A 21,816-nucleotide genomic window follows, 5' to 3' on the forward strand; every position below is an offset into this window, starting at 1 on the left:
AGAACAACTAAATGAGACTAAAAAGTACAATAAAGTGATTGTCCTACAGTTATATCAAGTGAAAAATGTGAGACTTCGAGATGATACTGAGTGGTGGAAAATATTGAAAAATGTATATCAAGTAGATCCATGTATACTAATTAGTTGAAGTGTTGCCCTCTCCTTAGATCAAGTATCTCCGCGCCATGGGGCTGTCTAGAATGGAGAGGTTGTAGAAGCGAGGTAGGCGCCTCCGAGCAATAATGGCTCTGATCTGGCAATGGTGAGGATGTCGTGGTCGGGATCCTGGTGGGCATGGTCGATGAGCACGACGACATAAGATAACTGCTCTATCAGTGTGGTGACTCCTTGGGAGTGTGGTCGGTGCCTTGATGGCCCAATGGAGGAGGTATCAGGAGGTGTGTGGGCTGGGTTGTTGGTGCTGGTGCCGAAGAAATCTGTCAGGGTCCTCTATCGAGGTACATCATGGTTTGGCCTCCTATCTGCCAAGAGGGTCTCTCTGTGTCTCCTGAGCTCAAGTAGAAACAATCCTAGGCATCTCTGATCCACAAACTCCATGACCCTGCGTAACGGCCCAAAACCCTCTCAGAAGAGGCAGTGATATCTCCCTCGGATCTCATAATAGACTGTACATCGGCCAGTGTAGTGTTCCTTTGTCTCTACCTCCTGGTAGCATAGCTGACAAATGCGGTCATCCATGATGTGATGCACATATCGCCATGTCTCAATCCGCAGAGCTGGTGTGATGAGGTCCGGATCTGTCCAATGGCACAATGTATCCCATGTAATAGGTGTTCATCCATGTACGCCGGGCGGGTGATAAATCGTCCGGTGAGAGGTGTAGAAAATGGCTCTTGTAATAATGAGCCATTTTCATGCCCAAGGGCTCAAGAGGGCTAGTCCATGTCCTTTCTATGTCCACTCTGATAATATCCATCCTAATCATGCGGTTATGTACATTTTCTTTTCTTAGTTTTCAAAAAATATATATTTTTTTCCAATTCAAAGTTCATTTCCAAGTTGCAAACCACAACCCAAAAACCACTATTTCTATTGGTCCAAAGGGTACCACCTTGCAAATGTTAATCATATATTGTGTCTAAAGATTGAAGGTTAACTTGGAATACTGTTTGGGAAAGTTCCGAAAGCTTGCAGTTATACCAGGATGGGAGGCCCTTTTATTTCTGTGTCAAGGCATGCTTGTCCACCATCCATGCCTTGTTCATCTCTCTAGTGTGCTTCATAATTGTTTCTTTGTTTGCCATCCCAAGCGCCCTAATGAGGCACACTTTGTCCACAAGAAGGGAAGAAGAAACATATAGTACGTGGAATATTCCTAATTTAAAGAGTCTTAAAACATATATCCTCTTACCTGTTTAAGCGAGCTATCACTGTGAGAACCTTCCCCTAGCTATCCTCATTGAATTCAATAAGGAAAGCAAGGATTTCTTGATGTAACATTATTGAATGCTACAGTTAGATAGTGTAAATCTAATTAGTCCAAAACTATTTTGTAAAACAAAAGACCACATTCACAAAAGTAGGCATCCACTTCTTTACTTAGGGCTCAAGGAAAGAAACATGTAGACTTATGGATTAATGGTGTGATTTATCCACGTGACCCATTAACCTTAGATAACCCACCATTCACTAATCTGACTAGTATAGTATGTCACATTGGTGATGGGAAAAATGGGCTTCTTGGATATTTTAAATGTCTTACATGCAACATATATACACATTAAATTTGCATCTTCAATCAAATATCGAAGATTTAACAAAACAAGTGCAAAATTTAGAGAATAAGAATAAAGACCAGGAGATACAAATCAAGGAATAAGAGAAAGAGTTAAATAAGCTTAGACTCAAATTATGTCATTTGAAGAAAACCCCAATTGGTGCAAGGGAATGCCAAACAGAGCTATCAGAAATTGATAGGCTTGCAATAGGAAGGTGGTGCTAGGAAAAGGTAAATCATGGCAACAAGGTGATTAAAAATAATTGAGTGTTGAATAATTTTAATAAGAGTTCTACAACTAACACTTTTCTTCAACGTTTATATTTCAGGAACTTTTTGATTGATGCATAGGGAATTCATAAACACATACCCAGAGTCTTTTGAAAGCTTGCATTAGGAACCAAGACATGTTGGCTATTGTTCATGATTCTAATTACAAGTAATTTCGTGATGTTTTGATGAAAGATATCATGAAGGACATTGATGGGATTTTGAAGGTAAATGATATTCAAAGTGCTTGTGTGATGAAGCATGTATAAGTCGCAAAGGCTATGAGTCCATCCATGCCATCACAAAGGAGGCTCTTCACGCAAAGGATTAAAAGCCACTTACTTCCACCTACGTACAAAGTTGCATTGGCAAAGAGGAAAAACAATGAAAATGTAAGATCACTTGTTAGTGAGTAAGACAATTGGTGGTTAGGAGCTTTTGAGGTGCCAAAGGAGAACCATGAAATGCTAGATTGGATGCTTCAAAGATGCCCTTGGATTACTGAGGTCATCAAGCAACAAATAAATGGTGAATAACTTGAAGTTCCAGGTGTGGGTACCTTTGTAGTGGATTGGAATTTATGAGGAGATTTGAAAACAATCAAATGTATGCTTGGTTGTGACACAAGTGCTACCTCTTTACTTCCTTGCTCTCTGTGCATGAAGAAATCAAAACAAAAGTGCAAGAAGGAAGATGAATTGCGATGGATTGATGGAGTCATGTCATGCAACTTGGAAGCCCCGCTAGACAAGGATGCAAAGGATCCTACATGGAATCCCATTATTTCACCATGTGAAAAAATTCACTTTTGCACATTACATGCCATGATGAGAATATTTGATAAGTTGCTCAAATTACACATTAACTTTGCATTCACTATGAAGCCAGTTGCTCGATCCATGAAAGCCATTTCCAAAGTGGAGGATCTACTCAACTCTCTAGGGGTGCATGGAGGTAACGCCAAAATAGTGAAAGATAAAAATATGTCTAGAGATAATCACGTTGTGTCGCAAAAAGTATCGCAAAAAGTATCAATGAGTGGAGTAGAGGCTAGGCATTTTTTGCACATGTCGAGAAAAAACTCCAAAGCAAGACGGGAGTTGTGGAAAGAGTTATGCAAGTGTACTACTGATTATGACATCCTAGGATACATCTTCATAATAAGCGGGCAAATGTTTAGGCTTGTTTTGAGAATATGGTGTCGATCATGATGTTGAGTGTACTACCAATGATGAACAATGAAGCGTATTCAAAGACAATAGTCATCAAGTTTACTCAACTAGTCATTGAGAGTTGGGGGGAAACATCAATCACCCAATGTTGAGTGTACTACCAATGCTGAACAATTGAAGCATATTCAAAGACAATAGTCATCGAGTTTACTCAACTAGTCATTGAGAGTTGGGGGGAAACATCAATCACCCATTCCATGGTACTTTTTTGTTATTATCAACTTGTTACAATCTATATGTATTTATAATCATTTAAGCAATTACTTGTTTCCAACATATTGTTTACGCTCACGGATCATATTACTTAGAAAAGTATGGTTCCCTTGACATGTGGAGCACCCAAGGGATGGAGAAGTCACATTACAGGGAAAAGGGAATCTATTCCAAGAACACTCATCATGGTGGAGGGGTGACATGAAAAAATTACCTCATTGAAATGTTTGATTTTTTTTTTCGATACACATTGAGTAGAAGCTTATTGAAGGAGAAAGCAAAGGCATGAGTCAAATTTCAAAAGCAGTCCAACTCCGCATGAAGCCAATAAGGCTAAATAGAACCAAAGTAGTAGGCCAACATGCCATGCTGCATGGCATGCTACAATGGTTAGAAATGGCAAATTTTGGGTGAAACAACATTAAATTGTAAAGGACATTAATTTTTTTGGTTTCACACTAAATTGTCATTTTTGAAAATTTGATCTAATGTTGAAGTGACTATAATAAGACTCTATGGCCTCATTTTTGTCATTTCACGTTCGCTCTCCTCACTTTCTCACCCATGGCTCGAACTAAGAATACTGAACGTAAATTACCTCCTCATCCTGCCAATGCTGCTCTACTGGTAGTAGAAAGCATCCTCGCAATCCCGATAGCACAGAATCTTCAATTGACAACAAGCAAGAGCAGGAGCAGGAGCAGGAGCAGGGTCCTCCACCATGGGAAGAACAAAATATTCCACCTCCGTGAGGGCAACATGCTAGGAAGACCCTCCCTACCAATGTGGGTCCCTTCCAACACGAGAGGAAGTCCAAGTAGTAGGCGGAGGACAAGGAGGCTCTACAAGTGAGGGGAGACCCCTAGTATTTTATATTTACAAGCACCACCACATTAGCCAAGTAGTAGAACCTCCACCACAACCTCACCATTGCTGCCCCAAGGGACCTGACTGGAAGAAGGCTCCTCATCCTCCAAGGCCTCAGAACTCGAATGTGCCTCCACATGCACCAAGGAGGAGGGGGAAATATGGAGTCAAGGCACTCCAGAGTATCTAGTCATCATGACATGGGATCCAAGAACAAGCAAGTTGGCAACATGACAACTAAGGAACTTAGTATACGTAGGTTTTAAAAATCTATGGATCTCCTTATCCCCAAGGCACCTTTCACACGTCTTGTAAAAGAAATCCTATATAGTTACTCTCAAGACTGTCATGTGCAAAGCCTTACCTTGGGAGCTTTACAAGAAGCTACAAAATCTTTTTTGGTGACCTTTTTTTAATGATGCAAACCTCTGTGCTATTCACGCCAAGAGGGTTACTATAATGATGAAGGATCTTAAATTAGCTAGACTTTTGCGTTGTGCTATGTAAGAACTTATCTTTATCAATAGAAAGCTCATGTTTTTTTGTCTTGTCTCATTTTAAGCTTGTATAGTCATGGATTTTTGTTTTGGGACACATTTTGAAATCTGTAAGTTTGAAATATATTTTATTAATGTACCATGTGCAAAATTGAACTCGATTGCACCATGTTTCTCACAACCAAGTTATAAAACACATAAGTGCAATTTTTTGTAAATTCTTCTAGTAGAGAGTTTACAGATTTACAATTTTTTTTTCATTTGAATTACAAAATTGAATTCTAAATGTGTAACAAAATTTTTCAGGAAAAACTAGTTTTTTTTACAAAATATCAAAAACATTCGCCCCGTGCTGGCCCTTTTGGGCCCATGTAGCCCCCCTAAGGCCCATGTAGCCTCCCCAACAAGGCCTGGGGGAGGGCTTTGAAGACTTGTACTACAGGCTTTAAAAAAAAGTTTTGAATTTTAAAAATAATTACAAAAAATTAGTTTATTAGTACAACCTCAACTACAAAATTGAACTCACTCCATTCAACTACAAACTCATAATGAACTATAAATTCATAATCAATTTCATAGTTAAAAAATTCACTTCATGTAAAATTCAACTACAAAGATTAAAATTGGCCCACAGCGTAGATATGTCAAAAAAAGTGTATTTTAATTACCAAAATAGGGGATTACATGATAAGCATTACAATTTACATCCTAGTTTTTTTTAGTCTTTTGATTGCTTCTTTTGAGGCTTTGCGCCTTCTCTTATTGAGGGGAAGAGTGACTGACATGATGGAATCTATAATACACTCAGCATCTCTCTCTCCTACATTTTTGGTGATGGCTGTATTCACAAGGACCTTAGGATCATAGCCTCCTTGTTGAAAGGTTGCAAAAATGGCCGACTTGCTGATGAGGATAATTTTCTTCATATACTTGGAGATGCTAGACAAGAACAACACTTTAGATAAGGCTTTGAGAGCAAAAAGTTGGAATCCTCCCATAGGGCTAAAAGCATTGTGGACAACCACAATTTCTTGAGTTTGAATACGGCCCATGTAATGGGCCAATGCTGAGTTAGTTCTAAAGGGATCCCTTGTGCCACCCTTACGATGTGCCCAGGCATCCAACTCCATGACATGCTACATACAAACCACATTTTAGTAATCAATCATGCCATGAATAGGAGTACACAAATAGGGATTATTAACTTACCGAGTGTAGTTCATCAGATGCTATCACATCTAGTTGCTCAATGTTGATTGATGGCTTGTTCTCCTCCAATTTTTGAGGAGGCAAATGCACCAAGATGACTTGGGTCAAGCTAGCGTGTACTTCTTTGAATTACTCCTTGGGCACCTGACCCTGCTCAGCTTCTTGTATTTTCCCTTGAACAACAATTGGTACAAGTTTCTCCATCATGTATTGAGAGGATCTGTCAAGTGGACAATCTATCCCAATAGCAAGGAGAGACAAGCACTCACCTTGCTTTACTTTAAACATATTTTCTAAGTCTTGCAAGAAGAGAAACTCCTCTCCATCTACCACTATAGAGCTAAGCGTACTTAGTGCTAACTTGGGCATATCTGGTGAAGCCCCTATCTCATCAGTCTCATCCGCAGGCAAGTGCATCCACAGCCGCCATTGTTGATGACCCTTATCCACTGTCCCATGAGGTGGTACCTTCAATTGTTTCTACCTCTTCGTGTTGTTGAAGAAGAACCAAGGCCAGAGCTTACTCCGCCACTTGATCAAGGAGCTCGGGCTTTGGATTTACCTCCTTGCCCTTAACTAAATCGGCTAGGTCATCATCGACCTCAACCTCATCATCGGAGTCTTGTTCATTCAACATGAGAATGAATGTTGAGATCCATGACAAAAAGTTGGTGCCGATGTTTCCCTTACCAAGGGAAACCATTTCCTAAGTGGAGAGCACCTTGAAGTGCCCATCTTCTTTGTATGGCTTGTTGGTACCTACGCAATCTCTTAGGATAGTTTGCATTAGGTGTTCTCAAACGTATGCTAAGCTCCAGTATTTCCTAACATTTTGACAAGGTCAATGGTGCCATTGGGTAGTTTGACCGATAGTTCTATGGGTGTATCAACACCCTCACATGACTGCAATGGTATCCATTCCCCCTTTTTCTTCATACATCGCTAGTAGTGGAATCACATCTATAATTTTGAGTGTGCTTTCAAGTATCGAAGTGTGATAATTGAAATCACAACTCTACAAGAATATACATCTCCCTTATACACCCCTTACACTATATCCCATGCATTTCCAAATAAACCATTCATATGCTCATATTGTAGCTTCTTGTAAAATAAACATTACTGAAATGGCTTGTGGCAAGAGCTTACAAAACACGTGCACAAAAAGATGCATACCAACTAAGAACTACTGATCGAGAGGGCTTTGTAAATTTGAAAGAGGATTGGATATCACTAATCATCTTTTTTTTTAAGGCATCTACACTCCATTTGTCTGGGATTGGCCACTCTATGCTACCTAATGAGGAAAATGGAAGCTTTTCAAGTCTTCTATAGTCTTTATGCCTAGAGGGAACTACGTAAGAGTGTGCAAAAAAGAATATTCTATTGCCAAGAAGTGTCCATTATGCTCTTCAATGGTTGTTCCTCTATATAACTTGATGGGAATATGTATGCATACACAAAACCACAAAAAAAAAAGTGAACAACAAGGTATAACAAAATGATTTGAACAGAACCACATTAGTAACAAACTTTACTTAAAATTACAAGGAAACTTGTTTTTTGCCATTTGAGGAGGAAGATTAATGTCTGAAGCCATGTAGGCTTATTAAACCACTGCCGCCATGCCTTCATTTTGAGTTTTCTTGAAAGCTAGAAATCTTCCCTTCCAATGATGTTCCAAAACACCACAAGCCTTGACTCTGTGTGGCCCTCTTGAGCTTGGCTATAAGTAAACCTAATCATTAACCCTGAATCTCTCTCCAACCCACATACCTTGCTCATTCCTAGAGTTGTTAAGAACATACTTAGAGATGGAATCACTAGGTCTCCTATTCCGTGTTTCCATGGTGGCTGAGAGCTTGCATACAAGAGGATAAAGTGACTTAAGTGATATTAGAGGAGGAATAGGGTGGTTAGAAGGCTGCTAGAGGATTAGACAAGAGCTTAGAGAGCCATTAAACCTTGCCACAAGATTAGTACAGATATGGAAGCTTGTAAGAGGGTTAGAAACTTACTACAAGATTAAGGATTAGAGAGAGATTACAAGCTCACAAAACAAAGATTAGAAAGATATTAGAAGGCTTGATGCAAGATTAGAGAGGGATTAGAGAGGTTATAGCAAGATTAGTGGAGATATGGAAGCTTGCAAGAGGGTTTGAAACTTGTTGCAAGATTAAGGAGAGATTAAAGACATACAAGAGGATTGAAGAGATATTACAAGCTTACAACAAAGATTAGAAAGAGATTAGAAGGTTATAGGCAAGATTAGAGAGGGATTAGAGAGCTTTAGGACTAATGGTTTACAGGTGTTATTAGTTTAAGAGCATAGAAAGGGGATAGGAAGCTTGGAGAATCCTTTTTTCACTATAGAATAATATGGAAGCTCTTTTTTGGGGATAAAATCACATATTTGGAGAGATTTTTTTTTAAATTTTTAGGGTTACTTTTTGGCTGTGAAAATCTAGAGGGACCTAAGGGAGGTGAAGTGACACTAGTGGGGCTACTAGATTAAAAAAAGGTGATGTGATTGGGGTTACTAGGGGGGCAAGCCTAAAGTATATCAATAAATACCCCTACTTTAGGTCCTAAAGCCAGTGGATAGAATGTGCACTCCCCCCCTCCCATTGGTTCAAACTTGATTAAAATGTCATTAAAATTATCCTAAAGGGCCCTTTTGGTAGTCCATATTTCCCCCTAATGCTTGGGAGGTGTGGTAGCCCATAATATTTTTGGCACCGCTGTCGAGGAAACACCATTGTTTCTTCCATCCTCTTAGAGTTCCAAATCCCATTATGCAAGATTCACGATTGCCTTTGCATTTTGAAGGTGCATTGTGAAAAATTGTGTAGATAAGGTTTGTGTGGAAGAGAAGAAATTAGAGTAGTTGTGGAAAATCGTGTGTTTGTTGGAAGTATGTGAGTACTTGGTATTGCCTAGAGGAAAGCTACACTTGGTTTTACTTTCAATTTTGTTATTTTCGTCCCACCAATTTATAAAGTGTGAGCTAGCAATTGGTGACACGCTTTGTTCTGTTTTTTACAAAAAAATCATAAAATTTACAAAAACAAGGAGCCATTGGTTGTGTTGGTGACTTGCATTGCATTCCAATTGCTTGGCACAACCTTTATGGATCTTTTGGATAGGAAAATCGCACTCTAAACATCATTCTGTTGATGCAGCTTTTAACACGTGAACATGCAAGAAGTAGTTCACAACATGAATCATAGTCTGCTACTTTACAACGTGAAACACTCTTCGTAATCAGCGTCGAAAATTTTGGGATTGCCTTACTAAAGTTAGGGCACCTTATCCCCTAACATGTCTGACACAAAGAAACCCCAAAAAGCTCATCTCATGAAAGTGCAACAAAATAGTTCATGACGCGAAACACATTCTAGTTCATAACGTGAAATACCATCTGATTTAGGACGTGAACCACACTCTGCTGGTTCACAGAGACTTGTTACGTCACAATAAGAAAAGTCTTACTACAATTCTAAGCTGAAATTTTGAAGCTTGAAACACAAGTTGTTCACGGCCTGAACCGCAATCTAGTACTTCATGACATAAACTGTAGTTTGCTATTTTACGAAAATTTGCTATCTTCATCACGAGAGTCAACTCAACATAAAACCAATCATAGCGGGTAGAGAAGTGATTGAGCTTGTTGAAACATATTCTCATGCACTTAAGGTCAGGGAAACATATTCTCATGCACTTAAGGTCAGGGAAACTCATTGGAGACAACCCTACCCCTAACGACAGTGCATCAAATCACCCAAGTTCTTCCTACCAAAGAAGTGTTGGTTCAAGGTGCTCAGCGAGCACTCAATTGAGTGTTGCAGCTTGGAGAAATCTGACCACCATAGAAACAAGTACCAAAGAATCCATGGAAGAAGGGCTAAGATTCTTTGGCTTTGGAGAGGAAGAAAAGCCAGATTCTCCTGCAAAGTCCAACAGAATATTTGATATGGCCAAGGGAGTTTTTGGTCTCCAACATCGCGCAAAAGATGAAGCGTAATCTGCGGGCGCACGGGCCCATCAACAAGTGCAGGACACAGTCTAATACCGGATTTACCAACCCAACCTTGTTGACGGGCGCGTGGGCCGGTCTCAACAAGTGCAGGACACGGTCTAATACCAGATTTACCAACCCAACCTTTTGGCCCCAAGAATGCCAACATAGTGAGGATCAATGGGATGATCCCTAGGGTTAGGAGGGATAAGGAAAATGCTGCTAAGACAGGTCAAATCTTCTTCCCCACATCTGAGGAAGTGGAAGTGGACTTGAAGGTGGTTGAAGTAGAGCGACAATTGCGGCTACTGATCTTAAAAAGGAAGGAGCTTGACGTGCAAAGAACGATGGCAGAACAGAGGGAAATGGATAATTTGAATCTGTTGCAACAACCACATGGCACGGATTTAGAAACCTCTAGAAATGCCACTAATAACATGTGGGTGGGGATGATAGAAGGAAGGATACCAGCCCTAGAACCCATCAATGAGGAACCAAAGGTTGATGAAAGCCTTAAAACACAAGAAGAGGTGGACAATCTATCTAGGGATCTATAGGAGGAGAGGATCGGCTACTCTACACAACAAGAGAGGACATACAAGAAATGATCAATGATCCCACATTCTTGCAGAGCATGGAACTTTTAATACAACAAAGGCGGTTTGAGGCTGCTAATAATGAGCCAGGTGATGAGGATTTACCTGGACCTAGCCATAGACCTGTTATGGCTCACCCTAACCCTCCTTGAAACACATTCAACAAGATATTACTTGGTGAACCGCACAACTATCGTGAGGATCTTTCAAATAGCCGAGCTTGTAACCCTTGAGGTCTCCAAGCTCTACAACTCCTTGAGAAGTTATTCCACCATATCTCCCATGCAAGAGCGTTGTCACACCGCTGCATTGCACTACGTGTACTCGTCCCTCCTCTCATCTCACATAACTCACACACTCACTAGCATGCATTAGAGAGAGATATTAGCAAGATTAAGACTCTATTTCACAATGGGAGAGTCCTTGTATTATGAGAGATATTCACTTATATACATGGCCATACGTGTTCACACTCACTTAAACTGTGGCCGGTGGCCTGGCACTTTAGGCTCATAAGGAGCCTAATGCTATTCAATGACTACTCTCATAATATACACATGAAGTACATCACTTGGGACTTCATCCTAACTTACTACCACACACTCTTGAAGTGGGAATCTCTATAAGTATTCCATAGGACCATTACAGGCACCCGTCCAAGTTGTAGATTTGGACACCATTGCTTCATATCTTAAATGTATGACCTTTTGATGTATCTACCTTGACTCTTTGATATAAGATAATGGTATTAGCTCTTATTAACCCTAAGAATGGTTTAACATTACCCCCTTTCTGATGCCAATCGTATCCTCGTGATCGTGTTGAAGACTGTTATGTGGGGAGAATTGGCAAAGCTTTATTAATGGCTTTAGATGTTGAGTGACGTTCAATGGTCTTTGTTCCCCTAGAAGGAAAGGCTAGTTAGTAAATGGAAAGGTTAGAGGTTAGCATAAATTCCTAATGGGGTGGAGGGATTCTTTTTTATTTGGAATGATTGCATTTTTATATTTTTGTGAGCCCCCTTTTTTTGTTTATATTTTTTTCTCACTTTGTTTTTTGGCAATCATAAGCAAGGTTATATGTGATTTTGTATTAGTTGGGAAACTAAGAGATGTTAATAATGGGGGAGAAGAGAAGGAAGGATCTAGAGGAACCTAGACAAAATCATCAGAACAAGATTGTAATTCTTAGTTCCTCATCTGATCCATTGAAGCGACATTCAGCATTTGAATAAATTGGCCTTCGATGAAGTCCCTTTTTGTGGTAGGATTCTTGGACATGTCCTTGCATACTTCTTCCCATGTGATTTTTATGCTTTTATGTATGTTTAAGTACTCTTATGAAGAAGATATACATGAAGTACAAGAATTTAGTCATATAGACTCTTATTGAGCTACTCTTGTAGAAGTAGCCACTTGTTGGTGAGGCTTGAAAGAATTACGTTGACTTATGAGGCTTAGATAGATATCTTCACTCACGAAGGATCATATATCACTGTGTTGTGAATACTCTAGCTTCATTTGGAGAGGTTTGCAATTTGAAGGAAAGTTCCAGGCGATGGGTTGTACCATTGAACCAAGCTTTCGCTCACCATGGCTCCCCATCCAGAGATGTACCTGGAAGTTGTCTCGATGGTAAGGCCTTGGTGCCATTGTCCTCCTGTGCATGAGTATGTATATGTACTCATGGAGCGACTGCTACATTAACATAGACAAAAGAATAGTAAGCCATAAGCTTAAGAAAAATGTAATGGCTATTAAAGATCATTGGGAGTTGCTTGTGATATTCTACCATTTTTAGGTAGGCCATATATTGTGCTTGTTTTCTTTTTTTTTTTCCTTTTTTTGTCTTTTTTTGTTGGATACCACCTTGCGAACTATAGGTTTTTGTGGCTACTCTCCTTTTGAGAGAATAGGCTCTTATATCTGCCACGTAGCATCTGCACTTATGAAAAGAGCATTGTGAGTTTGTCTTTGATGTGCTCATAAGTCTCTGTTTTGCAGACATGGGAATTGATTCTTGAATTTGTGGTTCAAGTTTTGTGAGGCAAGAGGCACCGCTTATTACCATTGGGGTTGGTTGAACACACAAGGTCTTGTGTGGGTGCTGAATGCATGAGAGTGGTTGAGTGGTTTGCTTGGTGTTGCTTGGGCCTCCATTCTTGTCAAAATTTAGGTGAAGCTGTTGGGATTGAAGTCGATGGTGAGGATTTCTTCACTTTTTTTTATTTTGGCAACCATATGATGGGATTACCATCATAGTATCCTTGTTGTTGAATCACATTCACAAGCACCCATCTTTGATGAACATTATAAATTGGTGGCTAATGCCTTTGGTGCTGAGGTTTCTTACTTTGTGCAGGCTTAGGGGACTTTTTGATGCGCTTGGGAATCCAATCTTTGGTATTACCTTGGTAGTACCCTTGTACTTGTTGCAGTAATATTTTTGGTACCCACACTTGATGATTTGTTGGAGTTCTTTGAGGAACCCGCATAGGCTTTTGTGGACGGAGTTGTGGAGTACTTTTGATTTTTCCTTGGCCTCTGAGTGTTGCGTTGAGGAAGAGGCTTGATGATCGAGGCACCAAAATTGGATTGGTGCCTTTGTAGTAGCCTTGGGCTATAAGTAGCTTCTTCTCCACCCACAGTTTGATACCACTAAGATACCTTGATTTTGGTTGTTGTGGTGGTGTAGTTTTCTTTTTGAATGAAGTAGAAGGAGTGGGGCACTTCTTCACATCGGTTGGCGCTGAGATTGCAGTTGTGAGACTCATGGAAGTTGTATATGATGATGAGGCAAGAGTCTCTTGTGGAGTGGCTTTTGAAGATGAGGGTTTGAGTATGCAACCATCTCCTATGGTGAGGGTGGTGGTTGAACAGGCATGGGATCCGAGGCTTGTCCTTTGAGTTTCTTTTTAGAAGTAGATGATTGCGCTTGGGGAACTTTTTCAGGAATAGCTATTGATTGCAAGGTTGTGATATTAGACTTTCTTGGTGAGGATGGAGTTGAAGCGGTAGATGCTTTATCGGAGTCGCTCATTGATGCAGATGGTAAGTCATTATGTAGAGGGGTTTCAGTGTGGAAGAGGATTGTAACTTTTTGCGTTTAGCATCATAGAAATCCATTAGGGTTGGATCCTATTCTTGGCAGTAGGGTATTGTTAACTTTGTGTCATCAACCATCATGATGACCCTATCACTAGCAAAGCACAGTGGTGCTTGGGCAACAATAGTTCATTTATACCCCAAGATCAAATGTGCTTCCAACACATACTCAACCACAAAAAACTTGCAAGTAAGGGGGTTAGTTTCAATATATATTGTATGTTCAAAGTATGTTCAAAGTACCCCAAACATGGCATGTTCAAGTCTTGCGTGAATGGAATTCTTTTAGGATGAGCCATAAGTGTTGGTTGACCTAATATATCCCATAAATCGAGGGTCATGAGATTAAGTTCTCTTTGTGGATAAATCTGTGCTTGGATTGTGGTGATTTTATTAGAAATTTCCAATCCAACCATAATTCTTGGGATATTCTCTGTAAGATATGTTGGAAGTTCCAACTCTTCCAAGGTCTCTTCCTCCCGAAATAGCAATTGCACAATGCTTGCAGGAGTGTTCAAGGTGATTGTTTGCATGGATTCAAGGTGATTGTTTGCATGGATTCATTAATTAAATACAATGAGTCATGTATCCAAGTTCCACCAAGGATGATTTCACACTCAAGGGGATCTAGGATAACATGGAATTTGAATTCCATGTCTCCCACTGATTGTTGGAGTAGCATAGCTAAAGTATCTTAGAACTTTAATGTTTTGTCCATTGGCATCTCTTGCAACACCATTGTCTTTAGGAATGATTTTAGGTTATCCCAATGACACCCAAGTGTCTATTGTCATGATGTTCTGACTAGCTCAAGGGCTAATCACCACGCATTTATGCTTAACATCATTGCCTGTAGGGAAATCCAACCATACCATAATAGAATCTTCAAGTGGAACCATGGATGTTTTAGTTTTTATTTCAGCTTCAGATCCTGTTTTTGTTTCGTATTCCCATTCACTTTCATTTTCTTTTTGGCTCTCAGCTTTTTCAAGAGTACCCAATTTGTACAATGGCACACTTGGCCCTATGACAATCCTAACTAAGGTCTATTTTGAGACTTGTGAATCCTCACAGTCCTGTTCTTATAACTCATGTTTAGTCTTTAAAGATGCAATTGTTGATGCTATGCTGGCTTCACCATGAGAGAAGAGCACTCCTCTAAATGAGGATTTGAGAGACTATTTTAATTTTTTAAGGGACTCATCAAATTCCTCATGTGCTTTTTCAACTACAAAATTTGTGCAATCTGACTCTAATGACTCTTCTGTAGAGAGTACGTCTTCCTCTTGAAAGGGGAAATGGTACTCCTCCCAACCGGTGATCTTGTATGACACTCAAACAATGCTAAGCATGCTCCCTTGAGCTTGCTTTCTACGTTATACATATGTCATGTGATCATGATTTTCAATTTGGGGTGGTTGGGTGGGTTTTAGTGTCTTGATTGGTCTATTTGGTATACTGAGTGACGAATCAGAACTTGTTTCATCCTCACTTAGTAACGTACTAGAACTTGTTTCATCTTCTGACTTTCTTTGGTTCATTAAGGTTTGTTAGGATAGTATTATGTTTGCCCATGCGATGAGAACAAACTTTCTTTTTTGCTTCTTTGTTCTCTACCTTACCCATGGGTTTTATTGTTTGAGTGGTAGCCTGTGAGGTGGATGCTTCCACATCATGTGTAGATTTTGGCTCGTTTGGGTTTATGTCCTCAATAGGCTCCTTTCCCCTGTCCTTTAATTCAACCTTGGTGTTGATAGTTTGTTGCCCCTTGTTTTTCTTGGGTTTAGAAGGTTTTGCTTTTTCTTTTGGTTTCTGCTTTAAAGCATGTTCTTCTACCCATTTCAAAGTATTTTCTTTTGCATTCTTTTTTACTATATCTTGTGCCTTGGCTTGTAAGCATGTAAGCACATTCAAAGGTATCATGGACAATTGTCCGTTTTGCACACTTAAGATGTTAAGAGTTGTATTTTTTGAGACAGGTTTGCAGGGAAGCAATTCGACTTGGGAATCTTAGAATATGTGATCGATGCCACATCGTTCACATAGGGGTTGCAAGGTGTCAGTGATTGTGGGCATGGAAGTATTCCAAACTATGTAATTCGCCACCTTGTACAGTCCACGATAATAGAAACACTGAAGTGTTTGCTTAACTGCTTCCTAAGAAGTTTCTACCCTTTGGACTGTTTCTGTTTGATACACGAGGGATGGAGGTTTTGAGTTAATTGTAGATGAATTAGGGCATTGGGATGTGTCGTGACCAAAGGTATTGTAATATATATTATACAAAAAAATAGGTGCTTTGTACGCACAATGGGGATTGGGATGGTCATAGTGATTGCAATGGACATAAAGCATTTCGCTCATCACTTGGAGAGGCATTAAGGATGTTTGGTTTTGGAGGAGATCATCCTCTGCCACACAGAGATGTCAGTTTTGAGTTTTTAAGCAAGGCTGCATAGAATTCAAGCAATGACAATTTCGAGATTAATTTTTCTTAAGCCATTGCTTCTTGGTTTAGATGAGGAACATCTCATATCATGATCATCTTTCATCATGTTACGGTAAAGGACCAAAGCCCAGTGGGATTGAAGTGACAAGGGGTGTAAATCTCGATGACATGCTTGTTGTTGGCATGACAATTGGTATTGGGAGTTGCAGTTGGGGCATGGATCTCAATGGCTCAAAGATGTAAGCCATTGGTTCAATGAGGGTGCCTGCCCACATAGTCCCTCTATCGTTGCCATGTTTGCCAATTGCTCCTTTACTGAGCAAGAATAATTTTTCTTTTCTTTTCTTTTTCTTTCTTTTTCTTTCTTTAGGTTTCCTTATAGTCCGTTTACAGCCTCAGGAGGCTTGGCGTACCCTTTCTTGGGTCAAACGAGTGTCTGTTTGCCCTAATTAGCTTAAGCACAACACGCATGTGAATAACCTCTTAGAGATATTTTTATAGAAAAAGTGCATGCCAATAGCATCCCAGATGGAAGAGAAGGTCTCAAGACCTATTTTCCATCACTGTCTCTGAAGATGAAATTTTTTCTCGGGAAGATTTTCCCTGTTTTGCAACCCATTTTTGAAGGTGTTCCAGAAGGAATTTGGAAAACTATGTATGAGAGGGTTGTAGTAATTTTGGAGTACTATAACTTTGTCTCTAAGTTTTTCGTGATTTTATTGTAAGGTTGAGCATAGCATCACTAAGTGCTCTACCTTGTTGTTTGTCATGTTTTTAAGCATCTCTTGGCATTGTCCTTGTAAGAGGCATAGGCAACATTATGAGCCATGTCCTCACCTTCTTGAGCCAAGAATGATGTACCTTATTGGTTTGAGCATTTACCTCAACCACTTACTCACTTTCATTAAGCTTGTACCTTCAAACCCTAATGGGTATCATGTAACCAACATGCACAAAAGCTTTTGTTGTAATTATGGAGTAGACACTGCCGCCCTTGACCAATCTATAAGGCAAGCGGTAAGACCCTCCCTTTCCCTTTCCCATATAAAGCTACCTCATAACCATTACTCTAAGGAATTCCCTCGTTGCCCATGGAGGAGGTATGGTATGCAAAAAAGCATCAAGCATGTTGAAGGAACATCTATGTGCAAACCATGTAAGCAAGGGTGGCAACCTTGTTTTGATCATTGTGTGAGAATGGTCAAGGTGGAAAGCATGTGGAAGCAATGGCATGTATGTCTAAATCATGTCAACTACAAGAGGTCAAGCAAGCACAAAGAGTGGGGTGCACCATCATTAAGGTGTACATCTTCATCGTTGACATCAACTAAAGACTTAGATGGCATCATTGTATTAGCCTCTAAGGCTCTAGGAACATAGTTGTAAGTCCTAGATAACCACACCACCATTCTTGTAAGCCTAATGTTATAAAGGCAGTCTTTTTCATGTCCATTACCACACCTATTCCAAACACTTTCATAGCTGGTATTGAGGGGGGGTATTAAGAGACTAAGGTTATGTAAAAGGGGAAGAGAAAGGTGTGTGTGTGAAGGGACTTAAGGTCCACTAGCTCATCTATTTAAAGGTGGAGCTAGAAGGCATTTTTGTATGGAGCAAGAAGCCTAGTTGTATTTGATCAACTTAATAAGCAAGATATTTTCTTGTATTTTGTGAGTCTCTCCTCCACACAGTTGATCTAGCATGAGCACCACGAATTCTAATGTCTACAACTGTCAAAATGCCTCTTGAACCATTGCTACGTAACATGCCGACATTGTGGACAGATCTCAAGGACTGGGTAGAAGGAAGACTGAACCCTATGTCCATTGTAGAGGAAATCCAATCACATCTAGCACCTGAGGATGGGATAGCACCCAGATAACGTTGTAGGAGGGGATGGTTTGTAACAAAGTATCCTAGTGGTGCACATGCACATGGGGAGGGCCTAGGCACATGGGGTTAGGGTTCACTTATACATGTGGGGCACATGGGGCCCTAGGGGAATAAATAGGAGATTACTATCATGTATTAGGATCTTATACTCACTTTATGATCTTTTGCTCACTTTATGACATTTGGTCATCTATTCTCCTTGGAACATGTGTTCCCATGGATATGGTGCAAACTCCCATGAGTGCTCTAGGTATTGCTCCCTAATATGATGAGCTTCCTCTACGTGAGAGGCTAAGACACCACACTTCCATAGTTTCTTGCATTGGTATTAGAGCTCCTTCATTGCAAAAACAAGTGATGAACCACAAATTGGACATGCATCATATCCTGTAGTTGTGAGACTTACGAAATTGGCATGTAAGAATTGAAAGCTAATAGACATTACAATACATTAGAGTTATAAATAAATCATTTTTGTATGTTTAGATAAGAATCAACTTATGAGTATGACGTACTTGAGTACTCCGTATAGCCCAAAAAATCATGCATAGTCCACATCAAGATACCCTTGACCATTGCATTGCGGCATGAAATTGGACGAGAAACATCATGCACCCTTATACCTCTCCATAACTTCTTGATCTCATCAATCAAGGGCTCAAGGTATACATCCATATTCTTTACCTTTTTGCTTCTTGGGCGGCACAAGAAGCACAAGCATCACATGACCCTTCTTGATGGACATCCATGGAGGAATATTGTAATCCAAATGGGTTCATCCCATCCATAACCAATCCAAAGCCATAAATTACGGGGCTCGTCTTTGAACTTTGGCCATCCACCCTCAATAATGTGAGCCCAAGCCGGTGATTCAGCGGGAATCCTCATCATGCCATCAGTTAAACGATGGTTCACATGCCATGTCATTAACTCTGCGATGGATTGACAACGGAACATATGTTGAATGCGAGGTATAATAGGAAGGTACCTCAATACCTTTTGCGGAATTTTTACACCCTGTAAATTCTTCTTGTAGATAGTAACGATCCTCTCCACAAATTGGACATTGCATGACATTGGCAAAGGCACCCTTGAATAGTACACAATCATCACGATATGCATAAATTTGAGTGTAATCCATACCAAGATTGGAAAGTATTCTTCGAGCATTAATTCTTCTTGCGGGCATCAAATTGTTTGTTGGGAGCATCTTCTTCAATAACTAGAGTAGGTTATTCACACTATTATCGCTCCATCCATATGTTGTTTGCAAGTTGAGGATTTCCAAGCATGCCTACAAAGTTGAGTACTTTGCACCTTTGTACAATGCTGTGTTAGCCTCCTTGTGTAACACATCCTCTCTTTCATGTGTTTCAAAGTAAGGTGTCTCTTCCTCACCCTCGCTTTGAAAAAAGTGAGTGATCATCTCCTCCACGACATCCTCTTCCTCTATCTCATGTGGAGGAAATCCTGGGTCTTCCAAATGTACTGAACATGCTCCACTTTCCAAGTTCTCCTTATTACGACGCTTGTATTCCTTCCTCAAGTTTCCCCCAATGATAGAATAATGAGGCATATTGTGTAGTACTTGTGCATGAATGTCCATGCCCTCCTCATCATAATAAACCATATCGACATTCAACATTACGTATGGCAAACCATGAGTTTATATTTCAAGGCATAAGTTTATATACTAACCGAGGAATTGGCTTGCATCATCAAGTTGGCTGGCATTGGTTCAAACGATCCCCATTTTTCTAATATGCTCCAATGTCACTCGACGTTCACGTACACAAACATTCTTGCATCTTGCAGATGAACAAGGGATTCTTCTTCGCCAACCACTTTGAACCTCTGATTAATGGTGACTATCAATATCTGAGAACTAGTAAAAGACATCTGTAATAACTGGGGACACAAAGTGTGCAATTAAAAAACTGAATATGAATACATGCACTAAATCTAGCAGTGTCAATGGTATATGCATAGGCTTGCTCTATGGAATTTACCCAGCGTCGCTATAAACTTTGCTATAAATGGTCACACTATAAGTGTTGATATAAGCATCATTAACGTGTCGTTAAGTGTCGTTTTTAGTGATGCTTATAGCGATGTTGAGAAAATTAACTTTTTGAACCCGCAGCGCCGTCGGCGGCGGACGCCTATCTTTCTCTCCCCCAAAAAATTCCCTCCACTCCTTTCCTTGAGTTCCTGCACCGACTCCTCCCTTCCATCAATCTAGTTCCCCTCACATGCATTTGTACTCTATATATTCCCCTTCCCCTTCCTCTTCATGAGACTCTTTCTCTTCATCTCACCAAATGGCTATGATTTAAGCTCTTGAAGGTATTTTTCTTTTATGTTTTATTCTAATGCATTTGTTTAGGGTTTCTCTTCTTCTTTCCCTTCCCCTTTCCCTTGCTATTCTTCTTTCTTTTCCTATCCATCACTCTACAAGTGATGGTGTGACCTAATGATTAGGGTTTGCTTCTATTATGCTTACCTTAATGATTAATAAGAAATATAATGAGATTAAGATTAATGCATATAGTACTAACCTTCTCCTTTTGCTTCTTCTTCTTCTCCTTTTTATGTCTATGCTTAATGTGTATTGGTCTTTTGTATGTTTCTTGTGTTTGGTAGATAGAGTCCATTAAATATGTTGCTAATCACTCTTTGACCTTTTTATGTTTTGTAGATCTTTCACTAATCATCTCTTTTAGCTAGAAAATATAGAGGTAAGCTCTCTTTTGCTTGTATCCTTTAGGGTTTTATATGTACGCATTAAGCTTTTAGGGTTTTGTATCATCTATGCATTAAGCTTTTAGGACTTTGTATTACTAATCACTTTGTTTAATCTTTTTTTTTTTTGTAGATCCTCTAATCCTCTCCTTTAACTTCACCAAAAAGAGGTAAGCCCTCTAATCATTTATGCTTTTCATCTACCTATTATTTCACCCTTGGGTGCCGAGATTTAGTAGCTTAGCTTAAGCTTAATGCATAGATTAAGCTCTATGTATGTATAGATTAAGCTCTATGCATTTAGCTTAATCTATGCATTAAGCTCTATGCATGTATAGATTAAGCTCTATGTATGTATAGATTAAGCTCTATGCATTTAGCTTAATCTATGCATTAAGCTCTATGCATATATTAAGCTCTATGCATAGAGCTTAATCTATGCATAGATTAAGCTCTATGTATAGATTAAGCTCTATGCATAGATTAATCTTAATGCATTAAGCTCTATGCATTTGGAAAGCACAAGATGAACTTTCTAAGAAATATGTTATCGATGTGCTTAAGTCAAAGTTCCCAGTGCCACACGCGGGTCTGTGCTTCTCTGAGGAGTGGATAAAGCGGCGCATCAAGCTTTTGCTCTCTAACAAGAGAGAAAATATCAAGAGAGCAGTGAAAAATAATTTGGAGAGGCCTAGCGTGTGTACGGCCGAGGAGTGGATGCACGCACGCATTTTCGTGAGAAAGCACCCAGGTGCTTTTCGACGTCGAGTGCTTCCCGACTATGGAAGCGAGGGGCTTCGCACTTTAGCTCAGGTGGAAAATCCTCCTTTCTTGCTCATTTTGTAAGTATCATTTCTTCTCTCCTTTCATTTCGTTTTGTACTATATTGTTTTCTTAAAATAATTGTATATTTTCTTAATTGTTTTTTATAGTGGGAGGTTGTTGGGCGTGACCCAACAAAGGAAGAATATGACTATGGGTATAGAGC

The sequence above is a fragment of the Cibotium barometz genome, chromosome 16, assembly GCF_041138505.1.
Source record: "Cibotium barometz isolate CiBa-2024 chromosome 16, ASM4113850v1, whole genome shotgun sequence".
Lineage (NCBI taxonomy): Eukaryota > Viridiplantae > Streptophyta > Polypodiopsida > Cyatheales > Cibotiaceae > Cibotium > Cibotium barometz.